This window comes from Prionailurus viverrinus, chromosome C2 (genome assembly GCF_022837055.1).
Source record: "Prionailurus viverrinus isolate Anna chromosome C2, UM_Priviv_1.0, whole genome shotgun sequence".
Classification (NCBI taxonomy): Eukaryota; Metazoa; Chordata; class Mammalia; order Carnivora; family Felidae; genus Prionailurus; species Prionailurus viverrinus.
Window position 1 is genome coordinate 79,959,931 of NC_062569.1, and position 26,510 is coordinate 79,986,440.

At 41.3% G+C, this 26,510-nt stretch overlaps 1 protein-coding gene across 13 annotated transcripts in view; it reads left to right on the top strand.

Annotated features, from left to right (window-relative positions):
- The window catches only part of LPP (LIM domain containing preferred translocation partner in lipoma), a 677,058-nt gene that overhangs the window by 363,235 nt on the left and 287,313 nt on the right, over positions 1 to 26,510 (top strand). Inside the window, exon 1 of one of the 13 annotated variants that reach the window (XM_047874826.1) lies at positions 1,257 to 1,306. The exons of 11 other annotated variants lie outside the window; for them this stretch is intronic. The gene's annotated coding sequence lies outside the window, so the exon portion shown is untranslated. Of the gene's footprint in view, positions 1 to 1,256; positions 1,307 to 19,088; positions 19,533 to 26,510 lie in introns of those variants that run through there. One more of the 13 variants, XM_047874825.1, reaches the window with a different exon arrangement.

The following is a 26,510-nucleotide window of genomic DNA, read 5'->3' on the forward strand; positions in this document are numbered from 1 at the left end:
AGTGCCCGAGCTTTTACCAGATGAGTCACTTGTGTGAAGATATCTTGACACAGATAGAATCGAGGTGCTCACGTTATATCTGATCACAGAAATGTTAATGCAGAATAGCAAACTGGCTTTGATCTTCATGGGATTGCAGTCTGGGGAAGAAAGAGGGGGTGCATTTTTAAAGGTCATCTCTACTACTTAGGAGAAAACACATTTCGTGCCCATGTGAGACTGCCTTTCAAGATGGGAAATGAGTCCATTTGAGGGAAAACTGCAAATTGTTTTCTCGGTGTGAATTTTGTGTTAACGTGTATGTGTGTGTGTGTGTGTGTGTGTGTGTGTATCCGTGCACGTGTGTTTTGGGAAGAGTTTAGCATCCTAAATAGTTATTACTTCTGTGTTGTAGTTGATGACATCTAACACCCACTGTGGTGCATGGAGAGGAAGAACCTTCTATCTCCCACTTTAGGTGTTAACGATGTGGCATAATTTTACAAAAAAAAGCACGCAATTTCAAATGTGACTTCTTTCCTAACTTGTAAGTAGAGTTGACAGCAATGAATTTATCTCCTCTGTGTAAACTCAGAAAGAGTATCTTTTGAATGAGTGGTAGTTGAGTTCATACCAATGAATGTTAGAGAGTAGAGATGAATCGGTGTTTATTTGGGTGACGAGGAGTGTCTACAGGGACGAGGCTGCTTGTCTGAGGTTGGATGGCAGGTCAGGGGTGCTGCCAGGACCAGAACCAGCATCGTCTGACTCCCAGCTACATCTTGGTCCACTACAGCTGCCTCTCACGTTTGACAGTCTGTGACTCACAGTCCAAATCTATGGTGATGTATATAATATTTCACTTTGATTCTAAGTCAGCAAGCCATTTTTAGAAGTACTTACACTGCGGCTTTACGTTTTACACTATTCTTATGGGTTCTTCAGGTTGTCTTCTGGAACTCTAATAAGAGTGATCAGAGGCACCATTTATTCATTACAGCATTCCCCCCTTATCCATGGCTATGCTCTCTATGATTTCAGTTACCTGTGGTCAGTCCTGGCCCAGAAGTAGAGGGTCCTCCTTCTGGCCTGTTGTCAGGTTAGTAGTGACCCAATATTACATCACAATGCCTCCGTCACTCGCCTCACTTCATGTCATCATGTAGGCATTTTATCACCTCCCTTCATCACAAGAAGAAGGATGAGTATAGTCCAATAAGGTACTTTGGGAGAGAAAGCCAGAGACCGCATTTATGTAACTTTTTTATGGTAGGCATTTTATCATCTCCCTTCATCACAAGAAGAAGGATGAGTATAGTCCAATAAGGTACTTTGGGAGAGAAAGCCAGAGAACGCATTTATGTAACTTTTGTTACGGCATATTGTTATAATTGTTCTATTTTATTGTTATTGTTGCTAATCTCTTACTGTGCCTTATTTATAAATTAAACTGTCACAGATATGTATATATAGAAAAAACATGTATATGTATATGTGTATGTATATGTATATGTATATGTATATGTATGTATATATGTATATATATGTATATGTGTATATATATGTTTGTGTATATATATATGTATGTATATATGTGTATATATACTGTTCAGTATTATCCTTGGTTTTAGGCATCCACTGGGGGTCTTGGAATGTATCCCTCATGGGGAAGGGGGCGGGGATTATTGTATCATGACAAATATTTTGTGAACACCTATTGAATGGCAGGCTCTCTTCTAGAAGGTGAAGCTACAGCTTTGAATAAAAGAAAATGTATTTCCCCAAACCGTTCATATTCCTTTGGGGAGAAAAAAAACAAGTAAACATTAAGTCCGATGGAGTTAAGTGCTGTAGAGGAAAAGCAAGATAAACACAGGAAGTACTTTGGTAAGAGTGCAGTAATAGTTGCTAGTTTGCATCAGGTAGGTAGAGAAGAGAAGGCCTGATGAGGGGGTGATATTGGAGCCGAAATCTCAAGTAGGGAAGGGAGTGAGCCATGCAGATGTTTGGGACAGAGGGGAGAATGTCCCTGAAGGAGGAGAGCACGAGTGGGGGAGACCTGGGAGAGGTGCATGGCCAGCAACTAGCCTGTTTCTGAAAGAGTAAAGTGGCCAAAGATAGCTGGAGCTGAGTGATCTTAAGGGGAGCGAGAAAAGAAGGGGTCAGGAATCTGTTGGGCCAATGATCATCATACAGTACAAGCTTGTGGTCTGTCGTAAGCACTTTGACTCTTAGTCCGAGTGAGATGGGAGCATTTGGAGTCACGTGATCAGCCTTGTGTGAGTAGAAAGTTGGCTGCAGTGATAATCCACACGAGACATGATGGCTGGTTGTAGGTACGGGGCAGGTGCTAAGCAGTAGTGGGATTCTGGATACATTTGGATGGTAGTGCTCAACAAGCTCTGTGGACAGGGTAGATGTAGAATACGAGAGCAGAAGAAGAGGCAAGAATGACTGCTGGGTTTCTAGCCTAAGCTACTAGAAGAATGGACGTGGCAATTAGTGAGATGCCAGGAGGACAGCAAGAGAATCAGTTTTGTGTTTGATTTTTCTGAAGAGCAGGGGTGATCTGGAATTTGGTTTCAGGTGTGGTACATTTGAGCTCTTAGACATGCAAGTAATGGTTGAGTAGACAGTTGTATATTTGTCTCTGGGGCCCCAGGGCAAAATCTTGATTTAATATAGATTTAAGAGTCAATGGATATGAATTGAAAACTTTGATACTGAGTAGCATCACCTGAGGCAATGGATTATGGCCGGGCCAGTATTTTCATGTCTCAGAGAGAGACAGAGGAACCATTAAAGGATGTCATGAACAGGGACATTAGGTAGGGGGAGAATCAAGGGACGGTGCTGTCCAGACACGGAGTGAAAAAAACTGCTTCGAGACTGAGTAAGTGAGCAGGTTTTCTGTGGGATCAGATGCTAGGAGGACTGAGAAGTGGATCACTGGATTTAGTCAGGTCTTTTGTGGGGTTTGCCTTGACACAAACAGGTCTCACTGCTGTGTTGAGCTTCTGGCTCATACCTGATGTACTTTTCCTTTGTCCGGGTGGAACCCACGCTAAATAATGGTTAGATGCAAGGGCTCCGGAGTTACAATCCTGGCTCCATATCTTTACTTTTTAAGCTTACACAACTTATTTGACCTTCCTCTATGCTTATTTTTTTAGAGAGGAAATGATCTCCACTTCATAGCGCTATTGGGAAGGTTGGATGAGATAAATGCTTAGCACAGTATCTGTGACATAGCAAATGGCCAATAAATGGTAGGACTTATGATTAAGAATAGAACAATCAGTAAAATTTAATGAAAATGAACCTGCCTTATGTTTTCTTCTTATCCTAAAAATCACATATCTCTCTAGAGTTGCACCTGAATGGTTGGCCTATTTTATGTTCTTTCTTTCTTTGCTTTTCTTGGGGGCATTTTCACAATCATTACATGAGTTGACCACATTGTAATCTACTAGTTCTGTCTTCTAGATCGAGTTCCCTGAGAAGCCATATCCTGCCCATACCTCAAAACTTAATGCAGGGCTTGGCAGATCTGGCACTTCAGGCTTGATTAAAATGGTTTCTGAATGTCCTGGTGACTGATCAGGGTGTCACATGCAGGGTCATTCCAATATGCAATGTGGTAATGCTGGGGTAGAGTCCTAATTGCTGGAGTCTTACAAACGCATTTTAATTTCTTAGAATTCTTCAATGCCTTTTTAATCTACCATCCCCTCCCTTTACAGGTTATTGCACAAGTAAACCCTTGTACTTTTCTCACTCCTGTAAGGGGCCCCGAGCTATTACTCAGTTCAATTGAACTGTGGCGTTGGTCTTGTTCTGTGGTGGGTACCTCTATGGCAACTACACATTCTTTCTCTTTCTAGTACCTAAGAATAAAATAAGGCCTTCATTTTGGATTTCTCCCTTTCATAGTTCCAGAAGCTCAAATAATGGGGTCTTTATTTTAAAAGTGTCTTCATGAGTTGGAAAAGAAAGGGAGGAGGAGATTGATGTTTGTTTCCTTTCTCTTCTTTGAAATACATGAGTAAAGATAACTCTTCACAGATCCGAACTATAGCAAAAACTGTGTTTGTTGGATTCTGGAAACATGTTTTTAAATCTAAAGCAACCCTGGGCCAGGAGGAGTGAAGTGGCAAAACTTCAGCAGCCGGTGGTGTATTTTTAAGAGCTGTGTCCCTCGACGGAAGGAGATACTGGGAGCGAACATCTGGTCTAATTCCTGTGCCTTCCTTTACCAGTTCGCAAAATGGCAACAAGTGTTTCTTGGCTTTTTCACGTAGTGTGCAGTCTAGGTGGTAAAGTGGTATGTTCAACTCCTCAGTTTGCTTTTTGAGGAGTAGTGGGTTGCTACTGAAAAGGCTCTAACGTAGTTCCCACTGACCTGTCCTTCCTCAGAACACCGGTGGCCTGTGCCCCGTTCAAAGGACCTTGGCTAACATGTTTACCTGAATAAGGATAAGAGTCAAGAAGAATCAGAGGGAAGCCAGAGACTTGTAGAAGGCTTATTCTATTGTTGCTGATGCCACAATTTAGTAAAGTGTGGAGAATGGGTTCGTGATGGTTTGGTGTTCTCTTTTCTGCATATATGTATGCAATAAGCAAAACAACGGAGGACATGAGAACTGAGAGAGCCCGATGTCAGTACTTCATGTTAGGGATTCTCAAACAGGTGCAGAAAAGTGAACTGATTTGTGCAAGATCCCACAAACCAATAAGGAGTAGATATCATCAATACCTTTTTAAAAAATTCTTATTTAAATTCCAGTTAGTTAACATACAGTGTACTATTAATTTCATGTCTACAATTTAGTGATTCCACACGTTCATACAACACTCGGTGCTCATCACAGCAAGTATGCCCTTTCAATCCCCATCAATATTCTTGAGCAGAAGCAAGTCAGGTATGTGCGTACAGGTGCGTGTTTACTCCCACCAGACACTCAGACAAAATATCACCTCCACTCCCGGCCAGTAAGTTTCTTGTCTGCCTCTTAGTTCTTTGGTTCTTCTGTAGAAACACAATACTTTCTGTTAAACTGACTTCTTTACTTGGGGTAAGCTGTTATATACTAAAAACATCAAGATGGAAACCTGTATCTCCATATCTCATCTTGACATCCGATGGTGGTACACTTTACCGAGCTCGTAATTTCTCCTATTGCACACATCTCCAGTGGACTCTGTAATTTCTAGCTTGTAATTTAAAGCTACCTATAATACCTCATCATCACTGTCTACCTGGCACTGTCGTCCTTGAAACTTGCCTCCCACCCCATCTAACTTGATGTACACATTTCTTCAGGCACTTGTCACATCCTGTGCTCTATTACAGTTAAGATCAGCTGTGTGCATTCCCCTTCTCTGGTAAGACAGGAACCCTGTTACTTGTGGGGAGTAGGTTCGTGTGTGCTTCCGTCTCTGGATCTTCCATTGCATCCGACACAATAGGACTTGGTATGGGTTAGGCACTCGGGGAATGTCTGCTGAACAAATGAAGGCAATTAGGGGGAAAAAAATTAAACCCTCAACAGTCTTTAAAACAATCCAGTGAATAGATTTACCAGAACTGCAAGGCCGTAGTTATTTTGACATTTTTACCTCCCACTTGCTGTTCTAAATAAAAGCAAAATAAAACCATAGGTTCTTCAAATGTCAAAAATGAATTCAGTGATATAAAGTACAATGGGTCACACTGACTACTTTTGATTAACTTTCTGCTACTGAGAAGACATGTGTACATGACTCTGCTTTTCTCAGAGGAGCAGTGCCTTTGTTCTGTTCTGAATTTGTGGGGAAAAAGAGGAGTTGTTGATAAAACAAAGATCTTGACTTTGTCTCAAATGGGAGACAAAGAAGGTATTATGGAGATTAAGAAACAAAATATCTGGATTCTTGTACATGCGCTGCCTCTGTCTAGCTGTGTGTCCTTCCACCCGTCCCTTTCTGGGCCTTAGTCTCCCCCGATGTCACACAAGGGAGCTGAAGTAGTTAATTGCCAGCGCTTCCATCCCGCCTGGACCTTCCGATGACATATGGCCCAACCTTCAGCTCTTAATTGGCCCGCCATCATGATCACAAGTACCTGATTATTCACACACTTTTGAATATATGAATTGCATAAAGCTGTTCAGTGATGGTGAAAATTGAGTCCTAAATATTCTATCAGATGTATATGTAATGTAACCTATTCAGGATCTCATTAGGGTGTAAAATGATATGTGAAATATGCACCAAGCGAGAAAGACTTAGAACATTATGATAACGGAGTAATACAATTTGATTTTTATGAGTTAAGGATGATGGTATAATAAGAGCTTCAGTTCTATGAAGCCTGGAGCTGCAGTGTGTAGAGTTGTGTCTAGTAGGGAAAAGCCATGAGAATGTGTTGTTTTCATTCTTGTATGCCTATGTTCACAGAATCAACTATTTCACTCAGACCTGGGAAACAAAGCCGCTTATTAGCCTCTTTGTTCGAGTCATTCTGACTCGTCACCCACACCGTTCATATTTATGTTCATGCATATTTCATTATTCTTTTGCCATGCTGGTGCCACAAAGAGAAATATTTGTGCTTTGAAAAGGTACCCAGAATCCCCCAATTTCTCATCAGAAAAAAATAAAACCACTTACCTCACATAAACTCACTTCAGAAAATGTGAATGCAACACTGTTGCCCAAACCACTTTCTCCTTTGAATGCCAGCTGTCCACACCGCAGCTCTACTGACCTTCTACTTCCAGCGCCTGAGACCTATACCACCTCCCAGGCTGCTGGGGCTGGTGTGAGTGTTCATCTGGCCGAACAGAACGGGCTCGTGTTCTCACTCTGCTGTCTGGGACCTGGATTCTCCATCTACCACTCAGCAGCTCTGTGAATGCTGGAGAGATGTTTCATTTCTCTAAGATCCTAATTTTCTCATCAGTAAGAGAGGAACGGTTATGGGGCACCTGGGTGGCTCAGTCGGTTAAGCGACCAACTCTTGGTTTCGGCTCAGGTCATGATCTCACAGTTCGTGAGTTCAAGCCCTGCATCAGGCTCCACAGCTGGCAGTGCGGAGCCTGCTTGAGATTCTCTCTCTGCCTCTGCCCCACTTGGCGCTATCTCTGTCTCTCTCAAAATAAATAAATAAACTTAAAAAAAGGGGAAAGAATAGTTACATTTATGTTATGACATGGCTAGACTTATGAGAGAGAATGCACAGATGGCATTCAACCCCGGGACTGGCCCTTACTAGGTATGGGTTTACTTCCCTTCTTGTGGATAGCTGGGGGTCTCTTTGTTTACCTGATTTTTCTCTGTGCTATGCCAGCCCCAGAGGGTCTTCCACTGCATTGTTAAAGAGAGGAAAATGGCCTGCAGTCATCTTTCCAGATCCTTTCCAGTTCAGTGATGCCTCAAATCACTACCAGCAATCTCTGCTGCATTGTGATGTCCATTTCCTTGTGTGTTTCTTAGGCTTTCATAATCTCCTATGAATGGAGCGTGGGATCTGGAGGACCTGGCTTCCAGGCCTAACTCTCAGAATATCCTACTAGTTGACCCATGCCAAATGATTTCCTTCTACTTATGTATGTTTGTATGTTAAGTTTATTTATTTATTTTGAGAGATAAAGAATGAACAAGCAGAGGAGGGGCAGAGAGACAGGGAGAGGGGAAAATCCCAAGCAGGCTCCATGCTGTCAGCACAGAGCCCAATGTAGGGCTTGAACCCATGAACCATGAGATCATAACCTGAGCCGAAACCAAGAGTCAGGCCCTTAATGGACTGAGCCACCCAGGCCCCCCAAAACCTTCCTCTATATTTAAATGATAGTCCTATCCCTTAAGTATCTCCAAAATTGCATCGACTGGGGTCATTCATTTCTGCCTCGGTTTATTGGATACTCAGTATTGAGGGCATCCATTTCTGTTTTCTTCCTTTTATGTGATTCAATGTTTGTACATTCCCATTGTTACTTCTGAAGTAGTAACCAGGTAACATTTCTGAGCCTGGCTGATCTAGAGGCCCTTCAAGTCTGAGCTTCCTTCTTGATAATGGCAATTCAGTACTTGAACTTAATATCTTAACATTTGCAAAGTTCCTTCATTTATTCATTAGCATTGAACTCTCACAAAAGCTCCTGGAGATGGGGATTCTTAGGTACATTTTAGAGATGAGGAAACAGGCTGAGAGATGAAATGATTTGCTCCAGAGTCCTATAGCAGGTGCAGCATACCTTAGATTTCAAACAGCATCCTTCTTCTGGTCTAACGCCCTGGCCTTTCTTCTGAATGTAAATGGGACTCCCAGCCTGAGTTAGAAAGTCTGTGTGCTCATTAGTACCTAAGCGAATCTGTCTTTCCATGCAGAAGAATGAGATGAGAATTGGGAGCATTTTCTTAAGCCTACAAGATCTGCATTTGTGTCCCTTTCTAATATATTCCTAACCTTAAATTCCTTCTTAAGCTCCAAGAACATTTTACTCAGTGTAGAAATTCACTGTTGCCATTGGCTTCTTCAGAGCTTAGCCGTGCACATTTCTTCATTGTGATTGGCAGGAGAGGTCCACTCAGTCCCTGAATGTACATTTTCTTGGACATGGTCTCAGGAATCATTCGCTATAAAAGAAAGTGCACTTGCTGTAAAAAGCACCCGTGATTTTTTTTCCCTTCCTTTGAATGCAATGCCATCTACCTTTACTAATCCACTGAGCTTCTCCGTACATGTCCCTGTCACTCAAAAATGTAAGAGAACAGCATGGTGTAGATAGAGCACTGGGCAAGTCAGAAGAGCAGATTCCATAGCCACCTCTTCCACTAGTTAAATATTTGACTTTGGAATATCACTTCACTTCTCTGAACATCTAGTTCATCTCTTGTTTTTTTTATTTTTATTTTTTTAATGTGTATTTATTTTTGAGAGAGAGGGAGAGACAGAGCGTGAGCAGGGGAGGGGCAGAGAGAGAGGGAGACACGGAATCCAAAGCAGGCTCCAGGCTCTGAGCTGTCATCACAGAGCCCGACGCGGGGCTCAAACTCACAAACCGCGAGATCATGACCTGAGCCGAAGTCGGACGCTTAACCGACTAAGCCCCCCAGGCGCCCCTAGTTCATCTCTTATGAAGGACCAAACTAGATCATTTCTAAGGTTCTTTTCAACTCCAGTGGTTGGTAAATTCTCCAGCATATTGGTCTCCTTCCTAGTTTATTGGAATACTATCGTTTATTCTTTTCATTTTGCAGGGAAATGCTTATTGCATGTAAAGTTAGGAGGCTTTACTTATTCCACACCTATTTATGGAGTACCGACTATGCGCAATATAATGGAAGTGTAAGAGATGTTTGGAGGAGGGAGACATCCAGAAGAGGAAACTGTGTATGAGTAATGATATGGCAGTTTGAAAGTACAAATTTTGATGAGAATGGGGCATGGCTGAGAATTATAAGGCATGGAGGTGAGCAGGTGGATATGAGGCTGTGTAGAAGAGTGGATCGACCTGAGTTTGGAGGGTCTCCACAATGTGTATTTCACACGCATGCACACACATATATCCGTGCCCCTTTTCAGGGTGTCCTGACTCTTGCTCTTTTTACTTTAGCAAGCAGCTAACCCTGCTAAGATTACGTAGATTTATACATTTGAGGAGGAATCCCTTAAAAAAGACGGGGAACGTCAGGTGTACCAGAACCTTTGCTCCCATTAAGGGTATCATTTTGGGTTGTAAGAGTTAATCTCCCCTACTGGCTGTGACTTGCTCCAAGACGAGGATTTTTATATATTCTTTCTTGAATTTCTAACACAGAGCTCATTTCCACCATGGTTGATGCGCAGGAGTAAATGCTTGTTGCATTGAATTGCTGCCTAAATTCCTAGGAAGGAAGATGGTAGTTTTTCTCATACAGAATAACTAGGAGATTTTTTTTTTTTAATGAGCTACCAAAATCAAAAAAAAAAAAAAACCGCAATGGAAAAATTGACAGCCTGGATCTGTAATCTAAGTGACCTGACAATTAAAAGAACTTATTACCGTGTTAGCCTGCCAGATGGATCTCCTTGAAATGCAGCGTGCGGTGCTTCTGAACACAATTCAAGTGCAGTCTTCCTTTTCTACCCGCCCCATGTTTGTTGCGTTTGGGAAAGAAGCAGTTTTATTTGAACTAAACCCACTCATCTCAAGTGTGTTTAATGACAGCAGGATGTGACAGATAAAATAAAATCCTACAGCCTCATTTGATGTTTGTTTTAATTCCAGACCTTAGTGAAAGGAGACAGGATAAAACAACGTGGTTCAAATGGAGGAGTTTAAAATAAATTATCTATTGTCACAAACTTATCTATTTCTCTCCAAGGAAATTTAAGAGGGCAGATAATGTGAACAATAATGGTAGTTGTAGTTGAGATTTATAGAGTACTTCCCACCTTATAGAGTGGATTTGTGTCCATCTTATTCTACCCTCCCGGCAAGTCTGTGAGTTTGCATGGCCAGGAACTATTGTCTCAGCATTACACACAATGTTGAGTGAGTTGCCCCAAATTGTACTTCTAAAGTGGCAGGAAGGGGTCTCATTCTTGGTCCTATTGATTTTGAACCCAGTGATCCCTCCACTGATCAGTGCTGGCCCACCACTCACACACGTGTGCAGTATGGTGGAGGCATCCTGCTCCTTAACTTTACCGAAACACATACACATATGGAGTATGTGAATAAATGCTCATCACAACATATTCCACCAATCAGGAGTATGTAGACTAGAACTTAAAGTGTTCTCTCAGTACGCACTCTTGTTTATTTCTGCTGCACACCCTTCACTGACTCCGTACTTTTTTCGTAATCAGTGTTTCAGTTTGTTATGCATCTTTCCTGTCTTTTAACAAGTACATAAATACACACAGCTATGGGTATGACTATATAGGTCACATTTATTTTAAACATAAGTGTTATGATATTAGCTTCAATTTACTTTTGATTCTAGATCTTTTCATGCCAGTAAATGGGGATTGCACATACTGTTTTTAACACCTAGCCCGTACTCCATAGTATGGGCGTACCATCATGTGTTTCTTCTACTGAAGGGCATTGAGGGTAGGCATCCCTTTATTGTAAATATTAAGGTGGGTTTCCTCGAATGTGTATCTTTGCGTTTGTGTGAAGCTAGAATTAGGCATCCGAAACTGGAACTGCTTGTTTTTTTGTTTTTTTTTTTTTTGAGGTTTATCAAAAGTAAGTCTCAGCTCCCCCGCCATGTTTTAGAATCCTCATATTAGCTCATGTTAGCAACCTGTCCTTCCACTTAGTTGCTTGGGGATGTGTTGTTCAGACCAATGCAGACACTTCTTTCAACAGATACTTGTGGCCAGGAGAGTAAATGTTGGGAAGGTTATTTTCCATGGCTCTGTGGTTTGGATACAGGCCCTCACCATGGAGGAAGAATAAGGTATTCTCGTGACAGTTTTATTTACTTAAAACAGCCACACACTTCACTCAGCTAGAATAAGGTATTTAATACAGTAATAAAAAAAAATCTACTGTAATTAAAAATGTGAATAGTGTAATGCACTAAAAAATACCTTTAGCTTATTCTTTGTTCAGAAACAAGGGTGTTGCATAATCAGGCTTGAAAGATATATGATTAAACCTTCTGTACTGACTATATGATCTCAAGGTCCAGAGAGTTAATTCTACCTCCCAAGCCTCCTACCTCTTACAACCTTTCCTTGCTGTTTTGTACAGGAGGTAATCAAAAGGGGCTAAAATTTGAAAATGTGGCATGGAAGAGACGAGAGCTAATCTGAATGGTTCATGTGGTTTTTACAAGATTGAAAGCAGACATGAAAAATAAAGTCTCACTCTCTTTATTCCATTTTCCTTTTCATTGTGTTAAAAGACCTTATTAATTTTTTTGTTTCTTTTTATTTTTAATATTTTTTTAAGTTTATTTATTTTTGAGAAAGAAAGCATGTAAAAGCGGATGGGGGCAGGGGCAGGGAGAGAGAGAAAGAGAGTGAGAGAGGGATGGAATCCCAAACAGCCTCCACACTCTCAGCACGGAGCCCACTGTGGGACTCAAACTCATGAACCTGGTAAGAGCATGACCTGAGCTGAAACTAAGAGACGCTCAACCAACTGAGCCACCCAGGCACCCCAGGCTTGGTTATGTTTTTTAAACCATGATATGCCAGTATGGTTAGAATCATGTTTGTCTAAGTTCTTTTAAAATAAAGAAATAGCTCCTTGGGTCTGTTGTAGTGAGGTTCTTTCAGGTTGCAGGAAGCCAAGAAGTGCTCAGAGTTAGTTACCTCAGTTGACTTTAGATTATGAAAATTTATGGTAAGGATACAAAGAGAAGGAAGGAAGTCCAACCACCATGTCCACAGCCAGACAACGCAGCCACATGGAAAGTGAGAATATCGCTGAGGACATAACAATAGCTGATTTTGTCATCCCTCAAAAGTAAACCCCCGGTGTTTCCTTATCCACTGGGTCTCCATTCCTAGGGCTTAGATTCTCTCAGGTTTTCTTTCTCTTTCCAGTTGCTGCTCCCGGGTAGCGTCCTTCTGGACAGGACACTATGATTTTCGCTCCCTAACGTCCTCTCCTTCCTCGGAGCTTCTTCATGCTACTCTGTGTGTCTCTGGTTTCCCGTCCATTCCATTTCTGCTACCAGCCTGCTGCTCCTTGCCTTCAGATGTTCCAAACAATAAGGCCCCTTAATTGTAGCTGGTTCTTCTCCAATAAAAATTGGGAAGGAGTTCTTCCTCCAGCACATCTCCTGTTGCTGGTTTTGGTTCAGTCTCTCATCCAGTTAATTGTGGCCAGAATTCAGAATTACCTGTTACAGAGCTGTGGGAAATGTATTTCTTTTAAACAGACAGATGCCCTTTTGAAGCTGTTACCTCAAACAGAGCTGTGGATGTGGTAGAGACACAACCTTTTATGTACCTTTTATGTAAGAGTGTGTACCAACCCAGAGCTACCAAAAAGAGACAAACAAAAACCATTGCCACTGGCTGCAAGATAAAGGTCAGCAGAAAGGCTGGGTGAGCATTCATTGTTGTGACTTCAAGGGACACAGCAAACAGTCCCCCTCCTCTCGACCCATGTTCAAGAAGCCATTGACAAACAGCCGAGTCAGGCGGATGGAGACCAAACTGTCAGTCCGGGGGCTGATAAAAGTGCCTTGGGTGACTGTGTAGGTTTGAGGTCAAGAGAAATTACTATATAGGTTTGCCCTCCTGACAGTGGTCAGCACTGGCCACCTGCAAGCCTCTCCTGAGGTGGGACTGCTGTAGCCACAAACAATTTGGAGTCTGGAAAAGCAGAGAAAAGCATGCTCTTGTGTAAGCAACAATTCTGAATGGAGGTTGGAAAGGAGCTGAACCATACGTGCCCTATTTCTGTCCTCAAAGTCGGCAATCACTTAAGTCACTGGGCTGACTCCTCAGTAAGCTTCTCATCAGGAGAGGAATGTGTGAGGGACAAACAGCTTTATGAATATTTCTCCATGGAAGATCCCTCCCCATGGAAAACTTTAGAGCAGGGGAAGAACATCTCCCTTGCATTTAATGATAGTAGTATTCAAGGTGTTGATATGTGGGCCTAGCCTCCAGCCTGTTATAACCAAATAGGCTTCAGGGACTAGATAAAAGAGTAGATAAAGGTGATGTTTTGTAAAGGCGAAGAGACTCCAGATGGCCAAAAGCAAATGACTAAAAGGAGGACACATTCTGTGCAAATGCAAGTGAGGCGACATGTGCAGGTGAGGTCTGGGATGTAGCTGTCTGTGGGGATCTTAGAGTAGACATGAACGGTCAGTGGGATTGCAAGGGAGGAGTGGTTATGAAGTCAGGGTCAACTGAATATGGGAGATAGGATTTCTCCCCCAAGGTTTCCAAGTTCACAAATTCTTTAAGGTAGGGCTGTGTTCTTCTCCTTTTTCTAGTGCCTCATCCTTGGCTCTAGATCCATGTTCCGCTGGTACTTAGTTTCCACTATACCTTCAAAAGAGTAACAATTCTATACCACTGTTGGGTGCCACCCCTGCCAGGCTTATGTTCACTGAAAGACAGTGTGGGCCACGTGATTACTCCTAGTGTTCACATATAAACAAAAGCTCGTGTGGGCTTGCCTCCAATGTTGGTATCACATCACAACCTTGTTCCTTTATCTGCAATGAGATGTGCCTACTTTGACAGATTTTCAGGTGATTTTGTAAAACCATTTTGGCCAATCCAGGCGTTAGGAGGAATGCTTTCTGATGTTCAGTCTTTGTGAAATTTAGTTGGCATCTAACATGGAAAATTTCCCATAAGATCACGATGAATAAAGGAAATCACCATCATCAGTAAAGATTTATATTTCAAGTAATGTTCACACCGTAATGACTCTTTAAGGTAGATAAGGACACTTTTTTTGTATTTGCCTTTTTTACAGGTTATAAAGCTAACAGCCAAAGAGGTTTGGTTAAAACTCATAAAGTAAAATCCTCGCAGGAGAAAGTGGCTTCCTGGACACTTCTACATTGCTTGTACCATAACATCAAATGTCAGGTTCCTCACAGGTGGCCCTCCATACACAAACAAACCTACGTGTGTAGGGCAAGTAAGCTCCTGCCCAAGTAAACATTCCTTCAAAACACCAACACCCCATAGGATGAAATAGCAATATGCACAAATGCATCATACTGTACAAATATCTGGTAAACAGAATTAATACAGCAATGTGCCCATTAGAAAGCAATTATGGGATATTATTAGAGCTTTGATAACTTTTAAAAGGTTTTATTCTATTTCTGTTCATTCAAAGCTAGTATTTCTAATAGCTCTCTTAAAATCCTGAATACTAGGGGCGCCTGGGTGGCGCAGTCGGTTAAGGGTCCGACTTCAGCCAGGTCACGATCTCGCGGTCCGTGTGTTCGAGCCCCGCGTCAGGCTCGGGGCTGATGGCTCAGAGCCTGGAGCCTGTTTCCGATTCTGTGTCTCCCTCTCTCTCTGCCCCTCCCCCGTTCATGCTCTGTCTCTCTCTGTCCCAAAAATAAATAATTGTTGAAAAAAAAATTTTTTTTAAAATCCTGAATAGTATTTTTATTTGTTCATAAATATGTTGTCAAGTGTATATTGTGTCTTAGGGTTGGGGAGAAAGAATTCGAGGAATCAAATAGAAATAAAAATGTATTGTTGGAAAACATATGGAAGTTCCTTTACTCACAAACTTTCAAACTTTTGCAGATATGGACAAAGCTGTTGGCCAGAGTATGCAAGTCATTTCTACCTGCTACTAAAAGGTGGTGTGGGCGGGAGATTATATACCGAGACCCAGGGTTTAGAGACAAAGCAATTATGGAGTAGTTCTTAACCTGTATGCAAGAATGGAAGCTTTTGTAATGTAGTTAATAGAACTTTCCATATGATGCAAAAGGATTAATAAGATTTAACTTTATATTCTTGGTGACTTCTCCACTAGCCAAGATCTCTGATGAAGAACAATTAGAAAATTATAGAATTGTGTTTCTTTTCACTCTTCCCTTATATGATTATAAGGGGCTTATGTCTTGATTGCTTCTGCTAATAATAAGTATGTTAGAATCTCATAGGAGTTTTGGAATATCACGCATCTTGATTTTCACATGGAGGAGCAGGACTCCACAAACAACTTTTCTGTGCTTTGAGTCGTTTTATATGTAAAAGAATATTGTTTTGAAAATGAGCCTTGATGGTGATGGTGCCTTTTGAATCTGGGTCATATTTCATATGTTAGCTTTAATAGCTATTCAATGATCAGATTTTGGTGATATCACAGTCACATCTCTGAAAGTATTGTCTGTGTTTTGGCTTCCTTCCTATTGCCATACATACCACATTCCTGGGTTTTTCTGCTGGGCTCAAAAAGTCATGCTCTCTCTTTATGTAAATTACACCAAGATTGCCACTAATCATATTCGGGAAGCTAACGATAATATATGCTTGAGTTATGGAGTTTTTTTAATATCATGCCGTGAGATACGATGCCAAATCAGGTCTCTTTTTGCTTTTAATTAGTCAGCAACATTTATTTAATGCCTACTAAGCTCAGAGCAAGGAGAGTGGGGAGTGGAGAAGGGCAGAAAGTAGATCTAAACACAAATAGACTATCATCTCCAGAATAGCTTTCAGTGTCTTTATGAATACAGAAAACAGATAAACGAAAGGATTAAGAAAACTTAAAAGCAAAATCTAAATGAGTGCAAATTGGTCTGGTAAAAACTGAGTTATATAAATGCAAAGAGGATGCAAATTAGGGAAACTGGAAGTTCAGTGTCTAAAACTGCTCTCTTTCTACTTTTATTTTCATAATACTTCGCCATGAGAATTGTTAGAAGTCACAGCACCATACACTTCAGGGAGGAGAATTTCCTGGTTCAGTTGTACCGTTTAGAGAAGTGAACCCAATGCTTGGTACTTTCTGGAGAGTTGAAGCTGCAGTTTTCTGAGTCCCTGTTCATCTTTCCTCGTTATCATTAAAACTCCTGTAACCTTGCATATGTTGCTTAACCTCTCTGTGCCTCAGTTTCCACATCTGTAACACAAAGATGGTAATAGGACCTATCTCATAGGATGGTTAGAGGAGTATTAAATGTGTAAAACTGTATTCTAGTCTTTGAAGCACCCTTTCCCCCCATTAATTTCTTTGAGATTGAAATGCATCCCATAATCGATATGATGAGAAATCATTGTGTTACAGAGTAACTGGCACCAACTATTTCTGTCTTGGTGGTAAAAACATAATAGTGAATCTTATGGACAAAGGCATCATACTGCGTGTGTAAAGTGCTTATTAGAACAGAGCCTGGCATACAATAGGTCTTGTAGAGTGATACTTTTATCATTGTCTGAATACCATATTTGTGGCTTATATTGGCTCCTAATCTTAGAGATGTGTGCAGTACGAGACAGATATACTTGGAATTCTTGGTCTTTGGTCAAGTAAATAGGGCCTGGAAGAGTTACCAGTGACTTCACAACTGGTAAACGACAGATCTAGGTTATAAACTCAGGCTGTTTTATGTATTCTTCATCCGTCACATCCGAGTCCTACTATGTTGTGTGAACTTTGAGTACTAGGGTTGAGGGATAACCAAGGCCAGGGAGCTTGTTTCTCTGGCTGAACTGAAATGCCCGAAGAGAAGCTAGGGGAATGTAAAGACATAAACAGTAAGTCAGTAAGCAAAGTCAGGGAGTGAAATAGAATAAAAGGGGCAGATGCGGGGTATATGGAATAATGTTTGCTGGGAGGATCAGGTAATGCTTCTCAGAGGAGCTGACTTCTGAAATGACACCTCAGCATGAAACTGCGACCTCTCTCCTGCAGAACAATGAAGAAGCAGGAAGGAGCTTGAATCTTTAAAGAACTAGAGCGAGCCAAGGTGGGCCATGGGAATAGATGCCTTCAGTCCTATGACGGGAGATAGATACTTGTGATTTTAGGCTTCAGATTGCCGATGCTGAGTTTTGTCTCTGAGGAGCAAAGAATCCGGGTGTTCTTTACCATACCTTTATAAGCTTGTGCTTTGGGGGTACTTTAGGGACGTTCTTGCATTCTGAAGAGAGAGAAGTGAGCACACGGCATGTTTTCTTTTCTACATGAGTATGCTGCAGAACGGAGATATGAAATGATTTTTCCTAGTAAGTTTTCCAATTATCCTACAGTTCTACTGATAGCTAGTTGAGTCACATACTTACTCCTAGGTGTCAATTTTGGAGGGTTTTTAAAGGCTTAAAGTCTTCCAAGTGGAAATTTCCAATACTATGAATCCTTAAGTTGTAACTCTTCATAGTCTATGGATTTGTTCCATAAAAGAAATCATTAGTGATTATTTTCTACTTCTGTGGTTCTTTAGTATTGCCTCTCGTGGTATCAGCCATTTAGAAATATCAATTCTCTCTTGAAATAGCCCATCAAATGATGACTCATGTCAAGCCAAGAGTTTATTTATGCCTCTTTTCATGATTAGCAACACCTGTTTAATCTAATCACACACATATATATGTACACACACACACACACACACACACACACACACGTAATCTATTTATGTCCAAATTTATTTCCAACTTTTATTTCCAGTATTTGGTGCCTGCATAGTTCATACTCATAACTCTAAATCTGGCTTCAGCTATGACATAAATCTTTCTAAGTCAGACACCTTTAATGACATTAATTTAGGTGGAGGTAGTCTTTGGGGATCCTATCTGCATAATCATGCGTAATTTACTTTTTTACTGAACCCAACTTTTTTTATTTATAAAATGTGGAAGTTGAAATAAATGAATTTTCCAGCTCTGTGATTTATAATGTCACTGTCAATTTATCTACTGAGGAGCATCATCGAAATTGGTCATTGGTAGAAAGTGTTCAGTGGCTCAGAATCTGGCAAAACATTTCACTTTTATGAAATTTCAGCAAATATAATTGAGCATCTTGTGTGTACCAGGCTCCATAATAAGAATGCAAGCATGTAAGACCTTTTTCCAGCAACCGGGAGGTGAACTTGGTAACTCAGAATTTTATTATAACAGTTTTTTTTTTTAGATAGAGTTCACTTACCATATAATTCACAGACTGAAATTATTTCTGAAGGAGATAATCAGTACATTCACTCAACAAATATGCATTGAGTATCTGCCATACACCAAAGACTCTCTAGGTGCTGGAGTTAGGGACTAACAACAGTTATATAAAACCTAGCCTCTCACAGAATGTCCCTCAATAGACAATTGTCCATATGATGTTAGAGACTGATATTCAGGATCAGCAAAGGGTACTCTGGAAGCTCATGGGGCAGATAATGAAAACCTGGTCTTGGTGGACCTTGGGAGGTTTCTGAGAGGTTGTCATCTCCAAACAGAGGTCTGAGAAACCTGTGGGAGTTTGCTAGGTTGATGGCACAGGGAAAGCAAACGCAGGGGGCTTCTGGAAGAGGAAAGAGAGAGAGGTAAAACCTAGGTAAACCACAAGAGCTTGGTAAGGTTACAGCATGGGGGGAAGTATGGGAAGGACAGTTTCTGCTGGCCCTGAAGGGGAGAGAGAGTGTTGATGTGTGCTTACATGGAGCTGTGTATGTCTTACTATGAGGTCACAGAAAAGGGTGAGGCCAGGAAGAGGATGTGACATTTGAGTTAGGTCACAAAGGGTTTCTAGGAGTTTTTGAAACAGACTACAGGTAGTCCAGGCAAAAGGAACTATAATTGCAACAATAAATGTGTGTAAAAGAATGGTGTTTGCAGCTTGGTAAGGAACTGGATGTACTTGGAGAATGAAGTATGTGGAACAGAGAAAGAATATAGTACAAAGAATACATTGGTGAGGATCGGCAGGACAGCTTGGATTCTGTGCAATGCCGTAAATTTGTACATTGGGCTCTTTATTGTGCTGGCAGCTGGGGCTGTTAGGGGTAGCAGTTTGGGAGAAGACTGGAGCACTGAAGGTTTCAGAGAAGAAATTAGAAGTGTGCTCTAGAAAGAGAATTCTGGATATCCTTCTATTGGAGGAGCCCTGGATTGTGAATGAAACTCAGAGGTAAGTCACAGGATTATTTAGGATAGTGCTTAACTAGCTAGTATTTTGTAGGAGTTCTACCTGTCAATTACTCCTTGCACCAGAGAAGGATCATTTTCAATATTAAGAAATAAAAATTAAGTAAAACACATGGGATGATAACCAGTAGACATTGAAAACTTACTATGTTACTATTTGATTCTCCTCACCACTCAGTGAGGTGACCTATTATTTCCCTCCATTTTACAGATGAGATTGTGTCCCAGAGAGATATAACTTGCTAAACTAGCAAGGTGCAGAGATGACATTTTAGCCAATATGGTCTAGCTCCCAATCTGAACATTTGAATTGATGACCTAATAACCAATCAAAAATACCAACAATAGTTGCGTTTGCGAAGTTTGGGCAGAGGGTTTTGTTTTGTTTTGTTTTGTTTTGTTTCGTTTTGTTTTTGTTTTGTTGCAACTCAATGATTCCTTGATTTTGTAACCATTACCCAATCTAATTTTAGGACGTTTCTTTCACTCCAAAGAGAAATCACGTACCTATTTGTAGTCAATCTCTGTTCTTACTTCCAACCCTACGGTAACCCCAAATGGACTTTGGTGGTAATGTCTTTAAATGACTAGGACTTCAGTTTAGTGATGGTTTGTTTTGAATAATAGCACTATGATAGTCTAATTCACTAATCTAGGTGTGTAAAAGTTTGCACTTCTAGTTTTGAATAACTGCATGCAATTAGTGTAATCTAGTCATAATTTGGGGCAGAGAAGGGTACAATTGCCAGTTTCTGTGTCAGTCACTGATCATGCGCACAGAAGTAAGACACCCACAGACCATGCCCTTGAATTCTCTGTCTTTCAGGGAGACAGACATATGGTCAGATTCTTGAATGACAGTGAAAAATGGAATTCTTCTAGAAATCCTGGTGCATTTATTGAAAGACGTGTGTTAAACTTCTTTCTGCTGGAAGCCATTGGATTGTTTGTAAAAATCTAGTATGTATGAAGCATTTGGAATGCTTAGCATTTTGAGAATAAAATCCACATCAATTTAAAATATAATAAAACTCCCCACCCAGAATAGAGTAGTAATTGCCAGGCACAGAAGAGCCCAGCTGTGGAGTGGCTTAGAGGATAGTTGGTCTCAGGCAGAGATTACCAGATAGGACACTGGTACACAAGTAATGGTAATTCCCAAATTACTGTACCTATTTGGTAGCACATGCATCTAAAATGGCTTAAAATAAAAATTGCAAATGCACCAGATTTGATCAATCTTAGTATTTCTTTCTCTTATTCTCCCAGTCCCGAGTTAAAAATAAAACCCGCCTGCCTCATTTTCCTGTGTGTTCGTTAGTAGGATTAACTAGAGTTCTCAACAGGAAAGCAATCGATGTAGTAGACGACATTGTATAGTGGGTGAGAGCCCGGTAGAGATAATTATACAGTCACTCCCACTATATTACCCTTCAAAGAAACTGAGCCTAATATTCTCCTAAGCAATTTAACCAACTTCTAAAAAAATGTATAAGATATTATTGAGAGAACGAAATAGCTACTGTATATAATCAGGAGGGAGAATTATAGCAAATTATAATACTCATTTGATAAGTGTATAAAGAGCTACGCTCAAAGCTCTGTATTGTACCTCCTAAGTAATTGTTCAGTTGTGCTAACTGTCCTTAAAATAGGAGAAGAGATAAAGAACTGTTTAAAAAAAAAAAGCAACTGTTATAGTTGTTCAGTAAGGTTTTCTCCTCTGGCCATAGATTGAGTCTAATTTCATGCTCCATGAGAATCAAGCATACGTTTGGTCTTCATATTTAATAGTGATGATATCTTTGCCTTTCCAAAGATAATGTCCATGCAGAAACATAGACACCAATAAAACTAGATGTGTTGAAAATGTGTTCGAAGAGCTTATCCCTTGTAGGTTTGTGTGCATACGGATGTTGTATGTCTGAGTTCACTGCACATATATGCCAGTATTTTCAAAAGATAGGCCTGTCTGCAGACCTACCAATAATTATTTCAAGATAACTTAAAGGAGGCCCAGACATCTGCTAAGTTGTCTATTTATATCGAAAGGAGTTGGCAGGAATACAAGGGTCAATTTCCCTTTGGTTTGCTTTAAACAAAATAAGAAGCCCAATATGTAAACTTTAAGAGACTTAAATCTTTGAACACTTTCCTTTGAGTTTGTAATTCTTGTGCCCCCACTTTCATCAAACAAAAAACAAACTAATCTAATTGCTGTTAGGAGAAGCCTGACCCCATATTTGCTGAAAGCAGTTGTTTTAAAGGTGTCAGCTACCTTCGATGGAAAACCTTAGATCCTTCTCTCACTACCTATGTGTCCTTCAGCAAGCAGCAATCTCCAGAAGGACCTCAGTTTCTGATGTCAAAATGGTTGTAATCATACAGAGCCTACCTCATGCTGTTGTTACGAAGTATAACTACACTACGTGTGGATAGTAAAGCACTGTGCCTCTAACATGCTTATCGCTCATCAACTTAAGTCCCATATTCATGCACATCTTGAACATTTCTAACAAAGTGCTGTTACTGAGATAGCAATTATGGCATCATTGACATTGTCACACATGCACATGGGCACTTACTTGGAAGAAAATCCTGGATACCAGTGTCTTTGGTCATTGCTCTTGTTGGCTGAGAGATGACGGCATTATGGAAACAAACAAACAGACAGACATGGAACTCCCATGATCTTCAGTTGCAAAGTGATTGAAAGAGTTAAACTGAATAGGAAGAAGCTTTAGGAATGCTTCCAATTTGTTTCACTTATATTTTTCATTGTGTATAAGTAGTGGATGACACAGAATAAAAGACGTAGTATGTATAAATAATTTTAAGACATTTCTTTAAGCATACGATAAAAATTCTATGTAATAATAAAACACTGTGTCATCATTTCTGTAGTAGTGGGTTGTTTGTTGGTTGGTTTCTGCTGCTGCAGTAACTGATGGTACATTTTATGACCAGTGGCATATCATAGTAAGTACTCGGTAAATGTTAGTAGTTGTAATTAGTGTTTGGGTTAAGGTTAATGTGGTAGGTACATTGTTGACGTTAAGAGCCCTAAAGTCTTTGAATTGGAGGAGTGTGTGTTTAAGGAACACCTTGGGTTGACCCGAAGTCTCAAGCCCCTGACTTGTAGCTATATCAGCATGACTGCCTCAGTCCGTTTGGTGATGATTGCACTGGTTGGGCTGAAATTCACGTCTGCCCGATGCATCCATGCTGCACTCTTCTTTTGATTATGAGAGTTAAATGTGAATAATAGAAGTGAAAGTATTTTGTAAACCAAAGTAAGAGGTATCAGGTAAGGTAGTCCAAGCCGTGGCAGCAAATACTCCGAAATCCCAATGCTTAAAACAAAGGTTCATTTCTTGTGCTACTTGTTCATAGTGGGTCAGAAGGGCTTCCTTGCAGGATGAAGGAATGGGCACCATCTCTAACATTGATGGCCCCCACCCCAGAGTAAAAGAGCTCTGAGGATCTTGACCTGGCAAATACATGCCCTGGCCTGTAAGTCACACAGGTGGACTTCCATTCACAGCTCATTAGCCGCAATGATTCATATGGTTCCACTTAGCCATAAGGGTGCCAGACAGCAGAGAGCAGGACTAATTCGGAGAGCAGCATTGATGTCTATCGCATGAGGAATAAGAATAATGGTTAATAGTCAATGATTGTGTCCTATATACCAGGCGCTGTTGTAAGTACTTTACATATGTAGAGTCCTTTAGCCCCTCATGAAGGTAGGCAAGCTCGTGATCTCCATGGTACAGGTGAGAAACCCAGGCACGAAGAGGTAGACTACTAACCCGTGGAGAAGAGGAAGAACAGGGATTCTGCATCTATCGCATTGATATGTGTATCAAACTATAATGGACTTGAATGTGTTTTTTTAACTGGGAAGTTTAAAAGGAAGATACAAACACAGTTGAAAATTTTTCTGCTCTAAAAAACACAGGCGTCGACTAGGTGATCTCTAAGACTCCCTAAAATTTCACCTGGATCAGCCTAACATGACCCGTCACACAAGTGACTTCTGTGTTTCGTTTACAGCCTCACCTTCAGAAGCCAGAGGCCCTAACCTGGACAGCACACTTTCCTAGTAGCTCAAGACAGGAGCATTGTCTCCATCGATGGGCTTCCTGGGTTTCTGGGAACGCACCCCCCTTTGACTTCTTCGAACTTTCTATTTGGGGAATTCAAACATATGTAAACGTCAAAGGTTATAGTGAACCCAGTATCCCGAAGTATTAGGTGATTTAGCTTCATAAGCTAATCTGGCCTCCTATCCAGCAGACCTCTGAGCGCAGACTGGGTTCTGTGGGTTTGTGGAACGAAGAATGGGGTTCAAGAAACAGAAAGCCGGTGACCAGCTACCAGCAGCTGGGTGCTGGGAGGCTCTGACAGGACATGTGGAGGACAGGGTTGAAGAGATCAACGTAAGAGAGGACATCACTAATCAATACTTTAGACAAGTTTTCAAGCAGAGGATAAATGATGTGACAGTATTTAATCATCCCTGGGACACTCTTGCAAGGTAAGGGGGGGGGGGGAAGGAGAGATTTGTTGTTAATGCATTATTGTAAAATGATTGCCTTTCTCCCTTGCTAAAACTATAATCTTGCCTGCCACTCGGGTGGTTGATAGAGAAGGCTGGACATCCGAGGTCTGTCAGGAGACAGCATAGCTCTGCGCTCTGGGCCCTTCCATCAGGCCGAGAAACCACTAAACTGGAAAGCCTGCTGCCTTCTGGACCCTGGACCTTCCACGTCAGCAACATCCGGAAGGGCCCCAGGTCATTGAACCTCCCTGTCTTCTTTTTGAAAGACGTGGATATGAACCGTCTGAGTGCCTCGCAAACCTAGTATAGCATTTAATTAACAAATGTTCCTCAAATGCTTTGAGCTCCCCGTTCAGATACATGTGACTGAAATGTAAAGTACCTTTCACTGCCTTATTTATTGCTCCGGCGAACACGCTATATGTTGGCACCGTTTATCTTCATTTTAATTTTATCTCCAACAAATATAGGCATTAATTTAAATCACATACAGAACATAACAGTTTTTATAGAGGCAAACTTATTCCAGGGTGCTGCATTTTAATATCGCGCTTTGCCATCTTTTCTCACTTGATTCAAGAATAGTATCTCTTCCTGCCTCAGCATTTAATCTTAGGACAACAGAAACTTTTGTGTGTGTGTGCGCGCATGTTCTTGCTCTCAAACTTCATCTTTCTCACCGCTTTGCTGTTTGCTGCCTGGAAGTTGTTTTGCGAGTGTGGGCACAGGCTCCTATGAGGGGTTTCTTCTTGGTCAGCTGAATTTCTCCTTGCGGGGGGGGGGGGGGGGCTGGGGGCAGGGAGGTGGGGGGAGGGGGACAGATGACCCAACGTGATGGGTTTTCCGGCTGAAGATAATTCTTGCTCTTCACCTTTCAAATCCCTCTTTAATAGTACTAGATCTCACGAAGTTTATCCACCTCCCCCACGCACCCTGAAATTCATACATTCAAAAACCTTTTTATAGTGCTCATTTTTGTTGCTGGTCTTGTTTTTCACTCAAAAGGAAAATTCCCCCTTTTTCTTCATAAACTGTTACTTTTGCAGCGGCTGAGTCTTTCCCCCGAGGGGAAACATGCTAAATGGGCCTGCTGTATTTATGGCTAGGAAACATTCCAGTTAGCTGTTACACCCTGAGCAACGATGATTTCCCGATCCTTAATTTGTGGCCTGAAAAGCTGTGTCCCTCCTCAATTAAGACTCGCTGAATTGCCTCTGACAAGGCGGCCCATTCCCAGAAGTCAGGCCCGTGGGGGCAGTAATAACATGACCACAAGCACAAGGCAACCTGATTTTATAAGCCATTTCGGGCTCTCTTCACAAGCTTTCAGGATACTGTCCCTACACATGGGTAAGCCAACCAACCAACAAACATAAAAGTTAGTTTCCTAGTTTTCCGGGCTTCTGGACTATCTAGGTTTAGGGGCACTTGAAATATCCCCTCCCCCCCCCCTTTTTTTAAAGATTTAGTCAGGGTTTAACATGTACCAGTTACTGTTTAAATTACCTGTTTCATTCTTATAACAAACTTTGGAGGCAGATACCATTATGATGCTCTTTTCACAGAAGAAGAAACGAGGCCCAGAGAAGTGAAATGTGTTTTTCCGAAATCATACAGCTAAGACGTGGCAGGGCTGGGGTTTCGAACGTAGCCCACTTTAACCAATTTGCTTTGGATATAGTCCTCTTTAGCTGGGATTCTTGACCTCTTGTTTGATGCCGACTTTTCCCAAACCCTTAATCTTTGTGCTGCGAGGTGGATTTTATCTGTGGCAAGAACACAGTTACCCTGGAAACCCACTAGCTATAATGGCAATCCAATTATAGCACCATCGCTCCGGTTTTATTAAATTAGCGTTGCTGATGATGGGGACTTCTTGACTGAAGGATGCTGAGAAATGGTTTCTCATCAGTTCTTGCCTGTCAGGACCACTTGGGGGTCATTCTCTTCTACTCCACTGGACCAAACCACACCAAACGAAATGGGTTATTTGGTTTATGGACTGGATTTGGAGGATAACCTAGGATTACCTTTGTGGACCGCTGGCTTTCAAGCCGTGGCTGGAGATGCGTGGAAGTGCATGGAAAGAAGCCTGACTGAATTCTGCCTGCCCTCTGAATACCCGTCCCGAGCCCCACAACCACAGTCTGTTGATGGGGGCCCTCATCTGAACAGTTGAGGCTCCTGGTTGCTGTTGCAGTGTTTTGTGGTGGTTGTTGTTGTTGTTGTTGTTGTTTATTCTGCTTCAATCCATTGATTTATCCCCAGCGTGGTTCAGAAAAAGTCACAGCCCTTTGATATTTTTTGGCTTTTACAGACTTCTTGATGGACCAAGGATTTGCTCTGGTTCAAACCAATTGGTAAGCTTCCTTTAAATATACAGAATTTAAATAGAAT